The 18,722-nt window shown below is 33.8% G+C and overlaps 1 protein-coding gene across 35 annotated transcripts in view; it reads left to right on the top strand.

Annotated features, from left to right (window-relative positions):
- SOX6 (SRY-box transcription factor 6) overlaps window positions 1–18,722 on the top strand; it is a 645,440-nt gene that overhangs the window by 78,967 nt on the left and 547,751 nt on the right. For 2 of the 35 annotated variants that reach the window (XM_067038174.1, XM_067038176.1), the window contains exon 2: window positions 6,449–6,489. The exons of 32 other annotated variants lie outside the window; for them this stretch is intronic. The gene's annotated coding sequence lies outside the window, so the exon portion shown is untranslated. Of the gene's footprint in view, window positions 1–721; window positions 800–6,448; window positions 6,490–18,722 lie in introns of those variants that run through there. One more of the 35 variants, XM_067038177.1, reaches the window with a different exon arrangement.

Here is an 18,722-nt window from a genome sequence, read left to right on the forward strand (position 1 = left end):
CCAGTCAGGATACTTGCAATGAACAGGTGATATCTGTAGTCTAGTTGTTGCCCCTGAGTGAAAAGTCCCTTTGGCCACTGGAGCTTCTTCTTTGGATTGGCATCCACTGTACATGGGAATGAAAGCTCATTAAAAAAGTGTTTTATCTATTACATAACCTGCCAAAGTTTCCTTTCCCTACATTTATGCATGTCTGTGGGGGTCATAGTATCTTAGAAGGTGTCTGGGGAAAACTTAAACTTAATGCCATATTTAAATCATTCTTTGACCTTGATTTCTCTTCTCTGTCTCTATTTTCTTGTCACATAAAAAATATCTGAGTCTTATTTTAATCAAACTTGATATAGGAGAATTAACTTTCAGATAAATTAGTACATTTTAAATTTAGTATATCATGAAATTTGGAAGAGAGGTTTTCTTTAAGAAGTTTAGCCTATTGAATAGAATGTGGAAGACATGATTAATGATGTTAGATTTGTTAATCCTACTCACTGAAAATGAAAGCTTATTTATGTTATTTCTCTTCTTTCATCCTCATTTTCTCAAACTCCAGCAAGTGGAGGAGATTGATAGCCTTCCCTCCTTTTCTTACTGGGATATGTACTAGTAGATCTGAAAACATCTTGCCTCAGAAGAAATGTGCAGGAATTCCCTGGCGGTCCAGTGGTTAGGACTCCGAGTTTCCACTGCAGAGGGCACAGATTCGATCCCTGGTTGGATCCTGCAAGCCGTTTGGTGCGTGTCCCCCGCCAAAAGTAGAAAGGTGCACAAGAATTCCATTAGTGATATAAGTATAAAGGTGAGGTCTGCTTGGATATGAATACATTTTGCCTTCAGTGATGAATTTACTTTCCAGTCCAGCTTTTGAAATATAATGACTTATGTTCATTAATTGAGTTCAAGAAATAGAGAGGGGTTTTTGGAAAGACACATACACTTCTTTTGCCGTGAAACATGATTATTGAAAAAGTTACTGTTGTATTTTGAAAATAAAGGACATAAGTACAGCTTTTAAAGTGTTTTTTGTTTATTTTTAAAACAGTTGCCAATAATTGAAGAAGATGAGATATATATTATGATCTGACACACAGTAGCAAATATTTCCCTCCATTCATCATAGGAATGTGTTTCTATTCTTTCCTTAGCTATGATTTTTTTCTGGGTGAAGTTTGTTTATGTAATGCTTCCATATTTAAATTCAAAAGACATATTACAGAGCTCCTGATACGCAGAGCACTCTTCTAGGCTTCGCATGTAAAATTAAAATGAACGAGACAAGTTTTCTCCCCTCGATGAACTTACAGCCTAGTGAAAGAAACAACAGATATTGCATAAATTATTGCAATATAAAGCAAAACTTATGTGTCCAAGCAAAATATATAGCCAATGATATCAGCATGCTGAGGAATGAGAGATTAACTCCAGTTGGAAAACTTAACTCTCAGGAAGACTTCATGGAGGAAGTAGCATTTGAATTCAACAGGTAGAGGTGGAGGGGAGTGGAATTCCACTTGTTTTGAGGAAAGAATATGAACAAAGGCCTGAAGGTGGGAAAATGCAATTCACTTTGGGAGAGCAGGAAACAATCCTTTTTGACTGAAGTTTTCTGTTTTTTTGTTTTTTTGCGGTACGCGGGCTTCTCACTGTTGTGGCCTCTCCCGTTGAGGAGCATAGGCTCCGGACGCGCAGGCTCAGTGGCCATGGCTCACGGGCCCAGCCACTCTGCGGCATGTGGGATCCTCCCGGACCGGGGCACGAACCCGTGTCCCCTGCATCGGTAGGCGGACTCTCAACCACTGCGCCACCAGGGAAGCCCCCTTGACTGAAGTTTTGCCCATGCACAAGATGATGAAGCTGTGAAGGAAATTGTGGCCAGATTTATGAAGGCCTTGAATGGATAGCAAAGATTTTGGTCTTTATGATGAGGGGTAAAGTGGAGCCAAATAGATTTTGAGCATAGTAGTGATGTGATCATATCTTTATTTAAGGGAGATAACTGAAAAGATTAGGGATGGAGTGAACTATGAATTAATAGGAAAAGAGACTGGAATTAGATATCTCAGTTAGGGTGCTTAGAAGTTCAGATGAGAGACAATAAGGACTTAGTCGAGGGCTGTGAGAGAGAGTAGGAAGGAGTTAAAAAATTAGAGAATCATTTTGGAGATGACATAAATAATGATAAATATTTCATTTGGAAATGAAATAATTTAATGACAGATTAGTTTCCAGACTCAAGATGCATTTTGTAGATAGAATTCTGATGATCTGGTAACCAGTTGTTATTCAGGAATAATTTTAACATGCTTTTTAAAGTTAATTCAGTCACAGTAGCAATTATTTTCTTCAGTCTTCTGTGATGCCTGGATATCTGATGTGGCCATCAGTTTAAGTTCTAGTACTGCAGGTGTGATCTATCTGGGTGTAAAATCTGTAGGTTACCTACAAGGTCTGTTGAAACTGCTTTACTAGTATGTCTGGCTCTTCTTAAAGTTCATGTGAGAATGAAAGTAAAAGTACTATTTTGAGTGGTTATAACAATATCTTGATTGAAGAACTCTATATTTTTAAAGAATTTTCATTCTTTTATCATATCTCATTCTTTCAACAACGTTGACACAATAAATATTACATATTACACATTTTAGAAGCTTGGGAAAACTGAGAAACAATAAGATTAAGTGACACTTCTAAGATTACACAGAGCTAGTATAGAGAAAGGAAGAGAGTGTTCGACTTTGGACTAATAGCCACTATTATGTGACAATGTTACTCTGCTTTTACTGGTTTCCCTTTTGTGTGACCTAGTTTTAGTAAAATAACTGTGTGTAGATATCCCAGATAACTCCTCCATTCCCTCCAATTCAACTAAATAACATGAGTGTATCAATAGTGTACTTTCGGCATTAAAAAAAAAAAACCACAATTTTTTACCAACAATTTGTAGCCTTACATTTAGATGGAATTTTACTTTTACATTAAAAATCTTTGTGTACTGATTAGGAGATGTGAAACTCTCAATCAGGTTCGAGTCCCATCCTTTTTTATTTGTGGAATAAAGATCGTTCCTTCAAACCAATTGACATTGTATTTTGCTGTAATGTTCTAGTGATGTTCTTGTTGGAATCACAATTCTAGGCATTGCCTGGCCTCATCAGTAGTCTATCTTCCCCTGACTTTACATGAGAATTTATGGGTTGTTTTACATTCGTTATCCTTTTCACTCTGTTGAGAGGATCCTTCCCCTTGCACTGTTATATTTTATCTCTGATGTCCCTCTTTTTTGTGTGTGTGTATATATTTCAAAGTCCTAGGACTTTGTTTTCTTTCTTTTTTACTTATCTGTTTCTTCCATGACCTCATGTACATTTCCTGGTTACAGGATCAGAAATACTACCAGACACTGCCAAGATACCTCTGAGTGTGAAGTTACACAAATGCTTATATCTGTCTCTGTCAGTTTCTAACCTAACAACGCTGTTTTTCTAGTGAGTTTTTCTTCTGCTATGTAGAGTGCTTCTGATTTACTTTTCTCAGGTTGTCTCAGCACTTTCATCTCACATTTTTCCTTTTTGGATTGCATATGTATTTTGAGGCACTGACTTATTTGGCACTGACATTGAGACTATTGATTTTGCTCACAGTAATCTCAGAGTCATTCCCTTACTGTGGACCAAGTTTTTTCAGACACTGGGTGGAAAAGTGCATTTTCAGATACTTTCATTATTTTCCTTTACTTATCAACAGTGATTTGCTTTTATTTACTTGAGTCGTGTGTATTCATAAGTAAGAAGGCTCTAAGGCTCTAAGCCAGAAGTTCTCAAATTTTCTTGGTTCATGGTGTCTTTAGTGTGTCAGTAATTTTTCCAAGGTGGCTCTGGTCCAAAAGAAATACCTAACAGTTCACTTCAGTACTTAGTTTGGATCAAACAACTTAAGTTTTTATGTACTAAAAACTTAGGAGACTTTTGAAAAAATATTACAGATAAATTGAAAGTAAAAACACTGCTTCAATTTCATTTTTTAAATGATCACAATTGCTAATGATATGTGTCAATCAACAGATGTCGTGTAGAGCTGTGTTTCTCTTAAAAAGTTAAAATATGTTAGTATTGCTATGAGTTCTTTATGGTGCATTGGGGTACCTTGGTGCATAATGTAGGAACTATGTAGCCTTTGGTACTTTTGTCTACCATGACAACATGTTTTTCTGGTACATGTTAAAGTGTCTGGAAGATGGTAGGCACTCATTAAATTTTGGTTGTTTCCATTGTCCTTAGGCAAGCAGTTGTTTCACATAAGCTGGGACAAAAAAGAACGTAGGTACAATCTGAAGTTCTGGTGTAAGACATATTTTAAGGTGCAATACTTTGCTGAGTTATGTTTTGCCATGCTTCTTGCTTTCCTCTTGAATGAATTCTGACAACTGTAAGACACTCATATGGGCTTGTCAGAGGCATAGTTGAAAACCTTAATCTCCTCCCGTTTGTTTTTAATGTGAGGAACTCATCTTAGACATCTGTTCTAAGGAAAACAATTAGAGAGAAATCATGATGCAGTGGTCTTATCTTGAATGTTATTTTGCAACTTGGCTAGCTCCTGTGCTTTTAAGTTTTAGTAGCATAATAGCCTTATTTCAAGGTAAACACTAGGAGGCAAGTATAGCTTCAAATTTCTCGTTGTTAGTTGAATGAGTCACCTTGTTCTGATTCACCACTGCAGACAACCAAATTGGGAATAAGAATTTAGATGGAGGATGCAAGGTAACATCTGCTTTGCCAGCATTCTACTCACCAAATATACTATGTGTAGAGTTCAGGTACTGCAATCAAAGAAACAGGTAAATCCTGAGCATATAAAGATCTCCTTTTGAGGTTTTGATACATTACAACTCTCTTTTGACTCGGCTGGAATTTTTTTTGCTTAAAAAAATTGGTTTGATCTTCCATAGAGTGTTAAGTGCTAACTCAATGTTTTACTGATCATGCAGAAGGAACATCAGATGGTTTCTAAGGATGACACTGTATAGGTGCGAGCATTGGTGACTGAAGCTGTGGTAAACTTTGTAGCTCCATAGTCCTCATCCTCCATAGCAGCATGTGCTTTTGTGACAGAAGAACAGACATGTAAAATTTTAAGGAAAAAATAATACTTTTAGTTCTGAGGAAAGAGTTTAGATTGCTTGTAAACTACTATGCAGTAAGGAGGTATTATTTAGAATGAAGCCCTGTTGTATTATATTCATCAAAGAAATATATTTATATATATTTCCTTGGAAACTTATTTGTTTTCCTCTTACCATCCTTTTCCCTGAAAATCATCTCAAATTGTTAATTTATTTTTTTATTCAACAGAATCAGAATCTTAACTAAGATACATTTTTTTTCTGGGTTTTGTTATATTTTCCTTCAGTTAACCTGCAAGAAGCATTGGTTACTGTCCCCCTCTTCTGATCAGTTTACCTACACTGAAAAATGGAGAAATAAAATTAATTGCTATATCAGAAATATCTCTGTAATGGATCTCAAATCTAAGACAATGGTGATACTAGTCTCCAAGATGTGATGACATATAACAACAGTTATGACAACATATAAGTTCAGAATAATGTACCCTACAAGGCTATCTTATTGGAAGCAAGAGCCAGGGTGTTAATAATCATAATTTTCCATAAAAATATGAGTTCTTGGGGCTTCCCTGGTGGTGCAGTGGTTGAGAGTCCGCCTGCCGATGCGGGAGACGCGGGTTCGTGCCCTGGTCCGGGAGGATCCCACGTGCCGCGGGGCGGCTGGGCCCGTGAGCCGTGGCCGCGGGGCCTGTGCGTCCGGAGCCTGTGCTCCGCAGTGGGAGAGGCCACAGCAGTGAGAGGCCCGCATACCGCAAAAAAAAAAAAAAAAAAAAAAAAAAAAAAAAAAAATATGAGTTCTTGTTAAAATGAACTTTGATTAGTAAATTGATATATATCAAAATATTTCTTCTCACCAAGTAGGTTAACTAAATTGTCCTTTGCTTTTTACAATGTCACATAATGAAAAAAAAATTATTGAAGACTCGGTACTAAGATAGTGTATAAATGTACAAAAGGAAAGAGAAAATACTGGTTTACCCTTAAGAGATTTACAGTCTGAAGAAGTGCATATTAAAACAATTTAAGAGTTGCTCTGTTCATGTAGACCAGGATCAGGTGCTTAGTATACATTGAAGGAAAAAAAATAACAGTTGTACATAGGATTAAGATAAATAAGGCTATTGACTCCAACCAGTTCAGAGTAATAGATTTTTGATTTGAAGAAACAAGTAAATAAGTAACTAACTGTAGGGTTAAATGTGAATTCAGAAGCTTGTAGTCTTTAAAGTTTGTGAGCAAATGGATCAGAACCATGCTGCAGTCCACTGATTTGAGAAATAACAGCTTCCGAATTTTGAGAGTGGCAACTTTTTCCTTTCTCAGATGTCATTCATTCCTGTTTCTTCTGATGTGACATAAGATTGGTAAGTCTTTCATACTCTCCATGATTTTACTCAAAATGAGGTCTTTAGATAGTTGAATTAGCTTAAAAGACAGACATGAGATGAACCGAAATGAAAGAGACACTCATAAAATACACAAGAAAGTTAGATTCAAGAATATTAAAACAAAATGTCCTGTTTAAATGATCTAGGGTGCTGCCATGTTCATTGAGTTGTTTTCACAAAGAAAGGTGTCAAGTTGAAGTGAATGATCTGCTTGAGTCAACCCATTTTACAGCAGTCATTTTACTTTTGCATAAATGGTTAAGTCAGCTGGAAGAAAGAATTATTTCTCAAGTATGCCCAGTTAATATAAAATAAAAAATTATTAAAAATTATAAAAGGAAAGAGTATATATTTAGTGGACCTGTCTGGGCATAGACATGACTTGTTCTCCTGTCATTTATATGATCTTGTTCTATAGTGTTTACTCTGGTATTCATTAGTACAAGACTAAAATACCCCTCATCCTTGCTTTGCTTCACAATATTTTGTAGTATATTTAAAAAACAGTGTGTAATCTTAAAGGCACTTCCATATGTTGAGATCATTATACCAGGATGATAAATTGCAAAACTTCACTCAGTTGTACTGACTCCAGGGATATAAAAGATGTTTGTAGCTAATATACTAACTGTGCATACTTTACAAATAAATCTTTGCCAGGTAATCTTTATATCTTATTATTAGTCACAATATTAGACACTTATATGTGAGGGACTGTGAGTACTTGTGTGAAATTCAGTTCCCAAATAAATATATTTGTTTATTTAAATAGGTCTTCTGTATATATGGCACAAATTTATAAAAGTACAGAAGGTGTAGAGTAAAAAGTTGATCTCCTACTTATTTCCTGCAAGTTCCTCAGTGTCTCAGGTTCCGTCTCTGAAAGCCATGTCTATAACCAATTTCTTATGTATCCATCTAGAGATATACTATGAAATGCTTTTTTTAACACAAATGGTATTCTTAACACAAGTAGTATTATACATATTTGTCTGTATCTTGCTTTTTTCATTTCCACAATATATATATCAGGATATATAGAGATTTCTCATTCCTTTTAAAAAAATTAATTAATCAATTAATTAATTAATTTATTTAATTTTGGCTGTGTTGGGTCTTCATTTCTGTGCGAGGGCTTTCTCTAGTTGTGACAAGCGGGGGCCACCCTTCATCGCGGTGCGTGGGCCTCTCACTATCTCGGCCTTTCTTGTTGCAGAGCACAGGCTCCAGACACGCAGGCTCAGTAGTTGTGGCTCACGGGCCCAGTCGCTCCGCGGCATGTGGGATTCTCCCAGACCAGGGCTCGAACCCGCGTCCCCTTCATTGGCAGGCAGACTCTCAACCACTGCACCACCCGAGAATCCCTCTCATTCCTTTTAACTGACTACAAAATATTTCAATATATTAGTGTGCTATAACATTTAATTCTTGTCTTAAATGGACTTTTTGGTTGGTTCTAATCTTTTGGTATTATTACTAACAATTTTGCATTGAATATCCTTTACATTCATGTACAAATACATCTATAGGAAAAATTCCTAGAAATGGAATCGTGGGTTAATAGTTATATGCAATTTAAAGTTTAAATAGGTGTTATCAAATTGCCTTTAGTAGATGCTGTGCCCTTTGTACCCCTAACAATAATGTTTGAATACCTGTTTCTCTATGCCCTGGACCAAACAGGTGAAAGTTCATACCTCATGGTTTTAATTTGCATTTTATCATTTTGTATTAGAGTGCTTATTTTATGTTTAAATATGAGGCATTTAAGAAAAACTTACATTTTAACCTTTGTATCATGGAATATAATAGCTGAGGGGTCAAGTTTTATTTTATTTTTCTCTATGGATATCTAATTGATGCAGGATTATTTATTGAAAAAAGTAAACAAAATCAACCCCATCCTTTCCCCACTGCTTAGTAGTGCCAACTTATAACTTTGTTGTAAATCAAGTACCTATATCTGCTTATTTTGTTCTTTTTCTTCTTCTGGGCTCTTGAGTCTGTTCCTTTTCCCCCACCCAGGGCCAATTCCTTTCTGTCCTAATTACTATTGCTTTATAATAAGTCTAGATATCTGGTAGACCAAGTCTATCCTTTGTGTTCTTCTTCAAGATTTTCTTAGCTTTTCTTGGATTTTCATATAAATTTTAGAATCAAGTTAGCAAGTTATATATACACACACACATGCACAAAACTATTGGAATTGTAATTCCATTGAATCTATAGATTAATTTGGGGAGTTAGACTTCATTACAATTTTGAGTCTTCCAATCCATGATCATAGAACACAAACTTGCCAAACTCAGTTATTAATTATAATTATTTTTCTGTAGATTCTGTTGAATCTTTTACCTATATAATCATATCATCTGCACATAAGGACAATTTGATTTCTTCTTTTTCAATGCTTATACCTTGTATTCCTTTTTCTTGCCTTTTTGTACTGTTTAAGACTTCTAATACCATGTTGAGGATACAAGTAGTGATGATGGGCACCCTCGTTGTATTCTCTATCTGAGAGAAAAAACTTACAATATTTTACCATTAAGTATGACTGACTAATATTTGCTTAAAAATAATTTTATTGTGCAATTGTTGCAATTGTTTGGTGCACCCTTCTAAATATGTCAATTAAGTCAAATTTGCTGATCGTATTATTTAAATCTTCATTTTTCCTTTCTTTTTTTTAGTTTGTTATGTCAAGAGAGGTATTTAAAAGTCTTCACTCGTTATGAATTTGTCTATTTTGCTTTATATTTATGCTAAATTTAGCTAAACATTTTGAGACTATATCATTAGGTTCATACAAATTTAGAATCATTATATTTTAACAAAATATGCTTTATATATAATTAATGAATTGACTTATTGTTAACTATGATCTTTATCTCTAGTAATACTCTTTGCCTTTAAGCCATTCTGTTTGATATTATTAAAGTTTTCCTTTGTTAGTATTTGTATGTTATACTTAAAAAATTCACTTATCTTTTTTGTATTCTTATGGTTTAGAAATATCTCTTACAAGCCACATTTAATGAAGATTTTAAAATTGGAGTATTTGTCCATTTACATTTAATCTCTCTGAACATCCTGTGTATCATACTTATAACTCTAGCACGCCCTATCCTCCAACTGCTTCACTTTTCTCTATATCATTTACCATCATCTAAAATACTATTTGTATTGCTTGTTATTTTTTTATTGTTTGCCTCCCCATTGGAATGTAAGCTCAGTGAAGGCAGGGACTTTTGCCTATTTTATTTATTTGTATATCCACATCACTAGGTGAATAGGCATTCAAAAATTTTTGCCAAAATAATGACTCAAGGAATTATACTCTGCATGCTCATTTTGGAGATTTCCAAAGATATTAATGTATAAAGAATTTCTACAGACACAAAATTTGTTCAACCAAGAATTTCCTAAACTTTGTATTTTAAATTGAAATATAGTTGATTTACAGTGTGCTAATTTCTGATTAATTTATTTTTACTTAAACTTTTATGATCAGAGAATTTTACTGAGGTGTAACTTCTACTAATATCTCAGGAAATGAGTGTTCCATAGAGCACACTTTGAAAACACTGATTTAGAAGATTTGAAAATTGAAGGAGTTTTCCTAGGAGGTCATAGTGTAGAGAGCCATTTAGAGGAGATCCAGTTGGGGAGTCCATTAAATCAGGATTCAGCAAACTATGTCCAGGTGGCCAAATTTGGCCCACTACCTATTTTTATAAATAAAGTTTTATTGGAACATATCCATGCCCACTTATTTATGTATTTTCTGTGGTTGCTTTTGCTCTATTATGGCAGAGTTAAGTAGATGCGACAGAGATCATATGGCCTTCAAACCTTAAATTATTTACTGTCTGGCCTTTTATAGAAAAAGTTTGCTGATCCGTGTTAATAAATACCAAAGAAAATGTTGAGCACTTACTACTTTGTGAGGTCAAAATGTTTGTTACATATTTTATATAGATCATCCCATTTAGTTATTCAAAAAATCTTTTGAGGTAGGTAATATGATTATTATTATTTTACAGATGAGAAAACTAAGCTGCAGAGAAGTTAAATAATTGCCCATGGTCACACATCTAATAAGTTACAAGGCAAGGTCTGAACCTAGGTCTGCCTCCTAGCCTTCATTCTTTCTCACTATACAAGACTACCTCTGGTTCCTTTTGTTCTAGCGGAGTGTGAATTAATGGAATAAATAGTAAGGAAGGTTAAAAAACTCATACTGTGCAATGATTGTTACTCTGGGAGGTTAGCTATGCAAGAACATGATTTTCTTTTATTTTGAGGTTCTGTGTGCTTACAATTACTTGAGCACAGGAATAGTAAATACATTCTTTTAAAAGTCTACATTTTCAGACTAAGGTTTAAATAACTAACTTCCCATATATAAATTTTGTATTTTTCATATACTCTTACTATTTTAAGTTGATTCTGATACTTAAATCTTCATTTTTAATTAAAAAATATCCTTCTTTCACTCCGATTAGTCTTGCATAGAGTTTATCCTAATAGAAAGGAGAGAGTAAGTAAATATTTTAAGGGCAACCATGCTCATAATAGTAATAATTGCTACCATTTGTTGAGTACAATAAGTGCTAGGAGACTGTACTAATTAATTTACACTTATTATCTCATTTAATGTTAGCAATAAATTCGTGAGGCAGTATAATATTATTATGTGCATTTTATAGATGAGGAAACTGAAGTTACTTATCAAGGAAAAAGTAATTTATCTTATTCCATACTTCACAGGAATATTGCTGATACAAAGGAAGTTAGGGAATTCTATTCACTAAATTAAAACTTTATTATACAGTAGAGTGGATGTGTGCCACGTGAGTATTTTCCCATGCTGTTAACTAGGATTCTTAGTGAGTTTTAATTAACACACGATATTATGCCTGGTAATGGGCTATATTTTACTTAAACTTTCCCTTATTTTTGGATATAGGATATAGAATTCACATTACTAATTAAGGAGATTTACTTGTATGCTAATTACAGTTCAGAAAAAACTCTTTGAAAGTTGGTCAAAATAGTGACATTTGAAGGTGTGAACTCTGTGTAAAATAGAATTGTATACTTTTTTCCTGCTTAATTATTTTTTTCCACTTAAAAATTGTTCAGCATTATGAAAATTTATAAAAGTACAAAAAGTGGAAAGAAAAGAAAGAATTTATCCCTAGTCCTATACCCAGTGGCAGCCTTTGTTACAGCTTAATATTTCCTCACAGTTGTTTTCTTAAGCGTCGGCTTTTTTTTTTTAGAAGTATGTATATATAATTTTTATTCCTTTTTTTGCTTCACGTTATGACATAAGTATTTTCCCATGCTATTAACCAGGGTTCTAAATAAAAATTTTAATAACCACATAATGTTATGCCTAGTGAGTGGATGATATCTTACTTACACATTCTCTTATTTTTAGATATAAGTTGCTTCAAATTATTATTATTATTTTTGCCATTTTATCTCTTTTATTCTTTTGCATTTTAAATGATAAAAGTAACCATGCTCATGACCAAAATTCAAATATGGAAACGTGTAAAGTGAAAAATCAAGATCTTTGTTCCACCATGAAGGATTTTCTGGGTATCCCTTTAGAATTTTTCTATGCCTATTATGTAAACACATTTATATATATCCTTATTTTATCTAAATAGGATCTATAACCTGCCTCTTTTGTTTTGCTCTTTTAAATAATACTGGAATAAATGTACAAAAATTATTTTTTGTGTTTATGACCAATTCCTTAAGATAGGTTTCTAGAAGTGGAGCTGGGTCAAAGTGATGGACATTTTGAAAGAAAGCTCTAACTAAATTTGCCAATTTAAAACACTGCTGTTTTAGGAAGAGTATGCTAATATCAGCAAATAATAGATCATGCTATTGTTATGGATGTAACATATTTACATACATTATTTGTGCATGTAAAATATGCATAGTCACATACACTGATTATTATTATTATTATTTCTTGCTGTACGCGGGCCTCTCACTGTTGTGGCCTCTCCCGTTGCGCAGCACAGGCTCCGGACGCGCAGGCTCAGCGGCCATGGCTCACGGGCCTAACCGCTCCGTGGCATATGGGATCTTCCCGCACCCGGGCATGAACCCACGTCCCCTGCATCGGCAGGTGGACTCTAATCACTGCGCCACCAGGGAAGCCCGACACTGAATTTTTTTTAACCAGGGTAGATCTAGTCATTTTCCCTCTACAGTAGATTTAAACTTACCATTTTAGATTTAGCATTGTTATTCTTACTGGTATTAGTTAGGATTATCTTTTTCAGCATCGTTTTTTAGGGTTATAGTTTGGTATAAAAATATTTGTGTTTGAATATTAAATCTTTACCTCATTTTAAATTTATTTAAAAATAAAAATCCTTTCTTTTCTGATTATACAAAAAGAGAATGTCAAGGCATTTAAAAAATTCAGAAAATAAGGAAATGAATAGAGAAAAAAAGAAAATTTCCATAATAATCTCAGAATTCATAAATAATCTTTTGCTGTATATCCTTTTTTAACTTATGCACATATATAAGTATAGATATAGATATGAACATTCATAAATAACATTTTGCCATATATCCTTTTTTTGTGTTCATATGCGTACATACCCATATAATAGTTTATTTGTTTTTATACAATTGGAAGAAAATACATGTTGTGCTTCAGCCTTTTTTTCCCCTCAGCAACAATATGCTGTGGATATCTTTCTTCTTTCTAAATATGGATTTTTGTGATGACTGCATTGTACTCTATTTTGTGGTTGTACCCTAGTTATTTGAATATTGATTAATCATTGGTTGTCTCCAGTTCCTTCCTATTATAAACACTTCAATGAACATTTTTGTACATATGCTCTTTACCCACTTGTCCAATAATTTCCTTAGGATAAAATAGAACTAGAATTCTTGTATCAAAGGACATGTACATTTAAAATTTGGATGTATTGGAAAGAATATCTTTTACTTTTTTCTTATGCTTTTCCATATTGTTTGATTTTTTTCTATAAGTGATATAGAGAATGCAGAATTGTCAAACTGCCCTCCAGAAAGGTTGTGCTGTATTCCATTCTCACCAGTGAATGAGAGTGTCCAATTCCTCATGCTCATGAACATTACATATTACTAGTATTTTAAATCTTTGTTATCTTGTGTTGAGATATGAATCAATGTATTACTTAACATTTAAAAAATTAATTTGATATTGAATCATTTTTTAGCTTATTTTCTTTTTCCATTTTCTCATTTATAAATATTCTATTCGTTTTTGTGGCCTATTTTTCTATTTTTTTCTTATTGATTTGATGTTCCCATTTGTCATACCATACCAAAAATATACTTTTTATTTTTCTGGTTTGTGGTCTGTCTTCTAACTTTGTTAATGGTCTTTTTTTTTTTTTTTAAATACAGAAGTTTAAAATTTTCAGTGTAGTCAGTTTTACTAATCTTTTCCTTGTTTAAATGTCATTTTTCTTTTTAGTTTTTACATTAAAAAAATCCATCTGGAATTTACTTTAGTGTAAAGTGGAGGTAGAGATTCAATATTATTTTTTCCAAATGTCTACTCATTCCCAGCATCATTTGTTGAATAGTTTATCATTTCTCCACTGATTTGAAGTGTCACTTATAGACTAAATTTTTCTACAAATTGTCATCTATTTCTAGATTTTCTGTTGTTTATTGATCTGCCTATTATTCCTGTGCCAATAATATACTGTTTGAACTCTTGTACTTTACATTACACTTTTGAACCTAAAATTTATTTAGATTATTTTATTATTGGAAAGGAATTAAGCATGTATATTTAGTTTTCAAAACCATCTCAAATTTAAATTATTTAATGTACAAAATAATATCACTGACCTTAGAATATTTATCTTTAAGTTTTGGAAGTTTCCTTATTGTGTTTGATAGATATGCTAAATATTTTCATTTTTTTGTTTTAGAAGAAGAAAGACTCCTCTGTCCATTAAAATTGTTCTGGGAAGTTACCCTGGAGTAGAGAATGCAAGAAAGAGGCTTTGAATTATATAGGCTGATGTGTGGACTTGGCATAGTGCCTGTCCCTGAGAAATATGGTGGTTGAAGGGCAGGAGTAGGATCAATGTATTGAAATGGTGGGATTTAGAATCTCTTAAGCAAAGCTCTTTTAGCATCAGAACCAATATGTTTTGAAAGGATCTGAAATATTAAGGAATGCTACTTAAATGAAACATGGAAAGTACACTAGCTTTGGAGCCAGAGATTGTGAATTTGAGTGCCAGCCGTGCCACTTACCACCTTTGTAAATATTTAATCCCAGTGAGTTTCAGTTTTTTTCTTTTTTTAAAATGAGGATAGTAATCCCATCACAAAGTAATTATGACAATTTAATAAGAAAATAAATATCAACTTATTGCTTAATAATGCCTAGTCTTCTTTTATTGTGAATTCTGCAGAAACATTATTGATCAGGGATGAAATTTAGGGCTGGGATTTGAGTATTGGAGAGCGCTGTACATTTCTTCCATCTTCTCACATTAAAAAGGCAATGGTTTTTGTCCCAGTGGTGGCATGAGAGCAGTAATGTAGGGAAATGAGAATTATGTCTTGTGTAGCAGGGTATTTTTCCTAAGTGTATCTACACACGTGTGGACACAGACACAGACACACACACAGTCCCATCAATCTCATTGTGAATCAGAAAAAAATAAAAAGGGAAATTAGGAAAATTCCAGGACAAGAAGTATACAGGAATTGGTGGTTGATTGGAGTTGGGGGAAATGGGAAGGTACTAGCACCAGAGAAACATATTTCATCTCAGGTATTTAACCCCTTTCCATTTTATGAAGTGTCTTTTTTCAAATGAGTTAAGTGTGAAGGCAAAGTAGTGAAACTGACATGGTATGAGAGAAGTGAATGCTAACTATCCCATTTTACAGATGGAGTAACAGGAGACATTTATGTTCCTCATAGAATAGATGTGAGCTCAGTAATTGGAAACTCTGACTTAAAGTGAAATCTCTGTCACCAACTTGTCATGTGGTCCTAAGTGAGTTATGTGCCTGTAAACTTGGGTACATCTCATCCTGGTATTCCTATTTTTCACTTAGTAAGTGAGGCACTCTGAGAGATGCCAGGCCAGATCTTGTCTGGACTTCACAGTGAAATCTTTAAATTGTTATGAAAGACATACAGCAAAAGGATAAGCAGGATCTCTCTACATGATTCTCTTCATTTGTTTCTGTGTTTTTGAGAGTGAGCAAAAGACTTAATTACGTCTGGGAAGGACTAATCCATAGTGTATGACTGAGTTCCCTGAGGACATGCAGTGTGTCCATTTATTGAGTGTGATGATGGGGTAGCATTGCCAAGGTCATATACCCTTAAGACATTCTTCTTTAAAAAGTGAGTGGTTATATTAGCCACCAGGTCATCTGTGTAAGTTGTGTCTTGGGCACATTTCAACGAAATCTCAGGGAAAAAGCAAAAAGGGAAGTACATTTATAGAAGACACATCCCATCTAGGACGCATTTTCTTATCTCTAATCCTCACAAAAACCTTGGGAGTTAAGTGGCAGCATCCCCATTTTCTATACATATTCTTTATTTCAGAAAATTGGGTTACATAGTTTTATAATTTTTCTTCATCATGTATTTCACACAAAGCTGTAATTATTTGTCTCATTTACTAGGTTGTGAACTCCTTGAAGTCACCAACTCTATGTCATTCATTTTTGTTTTTCCAGTGCTTAACACAGAGCAAACATTCAGTAAATGATGAGCTGTTGATAATGCAGCTGTTATTTTTATAATCTCATCCTAAGTACATATTTGCACAACAGGCGGTGTCAATTCATCTAAGTAACTTGGTGTTATTTGCCTGATACTTTAAATTACAGAGCTCCATTACTGAAGTCATTATTTGTGGTTAAGAGGGAGTGGTACAAAGAGTGGTAACAAGAAGAGTATCTTAAAATGAGTATCAAAACAGATCCTCTTTAGATGTCTTTAAATTTATCTTGATTTAATTACCTAGAACAAGTATAAAGAACAACCCATCTCTTTTCCCTATCTATTTACTCTATAGAAAAATAGTAGATTTATTTAAAAAATTTATGGTCTTAAAAAATCAGTACTTATTTACAAACTTTTGTTAAATGATTGCTTTAAAAATGTTCTGCCACTTTATTTTGTGAGCAGAGTTCAGGGAGAAAAAACTCAGCAGGGATGGACTCCTCTCCTTATTCCAGATACGATAATGCAACTGCAAATGTTGAGACTATTCTAAATATAATACTCATCTCACAGTGAATCCAAATTGTCAGTTGCTGGAGATTTGGGATTGTGCTTTGTTGTTTTGAATCCCCAGAGATTCCAATTCATGTTATGTATCCTGTGGGCTCTCAAAAATGTTAATTGTATTGCTGGAGAATTGCATGTATCATTCTCAAAAAAAACCACTCTACGATAACTAAGCCTTCATTTTTAAGTTAAATTCTAGTTTCTAATTCATCCTTACATTAAAAAAATATTTTATTTAAAAAATAAGAAATCTAAAAGCATTGAGAATCTTTTAGTAAGATAAAACATTTTATAGAATTATTTAAAAAAAATCTTTTTGCACAAAATTTTTTGTGAGCTTATCCTCATTTAACACAGTTGCTCTTAAGCCCAGCAGTTATTGAATTTTAGTGTGCACTGGAATCACTTGGGGGCTATGCTTTAAAATAAATTCCTAGGCCATGCTTTTGGAATTACAGAATCAATAGGAATGGGTGAGGCCTCTTTAAAAATTTTTATTTATTTATTTATTTTTTTGCGGTACTTGGACCTCTCACTGTTGTGGTCTCTCCCGTTGCGGAACACAGGCTCCGGACGCGCAGGCTCAGCGGTCATGGCTCACGGGCCCAGCCGCTCCGCGGCATGTGGGATCTTCCCGGACCGGGGCATGAACCCGTGTCCCCTGCATCGGCAGGCGGACTCTCAGCCACTGCGCCACCAGAGAAGCCCGATATAGTGAATTTTAGAAATAGCTTTTTTATTTTGGGACAAATTAGACATGTTAAGGATAAAAAAAATCTAAATAACACCAACTCATAAGAATAAAAAAGTAAAAATAAGCCCATATCTCACTCAGTGTTAACATTTTTGTTAAATTTTACTTTACTTTGTGTGCATGTGTGTATATACACATTTGATTTTCTATAAATTAGCTCTTATTATACATGTTTTTTTTATTCAACAATATTTTGTGGCCATCTTTTAATGTCATTAAATATAGGTTTATATCATAATTTTTAATGATTACAGAGTACTGTTATATATATGTACCATAATATGCAGTTAGTAGGTTATTTCCAATTTTGGGCTGTTAGAAAAATGCTGTAATGAACATGCATATTACATGTATATGTCTTTTAACATTTTTGTGATTAGTTCCTTAGGATAATTTTGGAAATAGCCTTTCAAACTCAAAGGGTATTGACGTTAAAAATATTAACACTTTCTGTCAAATTACCAATCAGAAAAGTTGTACCCAATTTATAATCCCATGAATGGTACCTGAAAGTGTTTATTTTTCCACATCCTCATAAATGCTAGTTTTTGTCCAGTTTACAAGATATTTTGCCAATATTTTAGGTGAAAATACTTTATTTACATTTACTTTATTATTAGGGAGACTGTGCATATTTTTGTTATTGGACATTTGTATTTCTTCATTTGTAAATTTATTCTTTATATTCTTTGTGCATTTTTATATTGAAGAGTTTGTAGCAATGCACTTTTTTCTTAACATCTTTATTGGAGTATAATTGCTTTACAAGGGTATGTTAGTTTCTGCTTTATAGCAAAGTGAATCAGCTATACATATACATATATCCCCATATCTCTTGCATCTCCCTCCCTACCACCCTCCCTATCCCACCCTTCTAGGTGGTCACAAAGCACCGAGCTGGTCTCCCTGTGCTATGTGGCTGCTTCCCACTAGCTACAATGCACTTTTTATTTAGTAAATTAAGAATATGCAAAAGATTTGATAACCAAATAATATGGAGGATGTCAGCACCATGGTCAGACGTAATAGTCTGTTGTCCAGGTTGGATTATTATTATTTTTAAAAAAGATTTATTATTTATTTATTTTTGGCTGCAACGGATCTTAGTTGCGGCATGTGAGATCTTTGTTGAGGCATGTGG

The sequence above is a fragment of the Kogia breviceps genome, chromosome 7 (genome assembly GCF_026419965.1).
Source record: "Kogia breviceps isolate mKogBre1 chromosome 7, mKogBre1 haplotype 1, whole genome shotgun sequence".
In the NCBI taxonomy this organism is placed as follows: Eukaryota; Metazoa; Chordata; class Mammalia; order Artiodactyla; family Physeteridae; genus Kogia; species Kogia breviceps.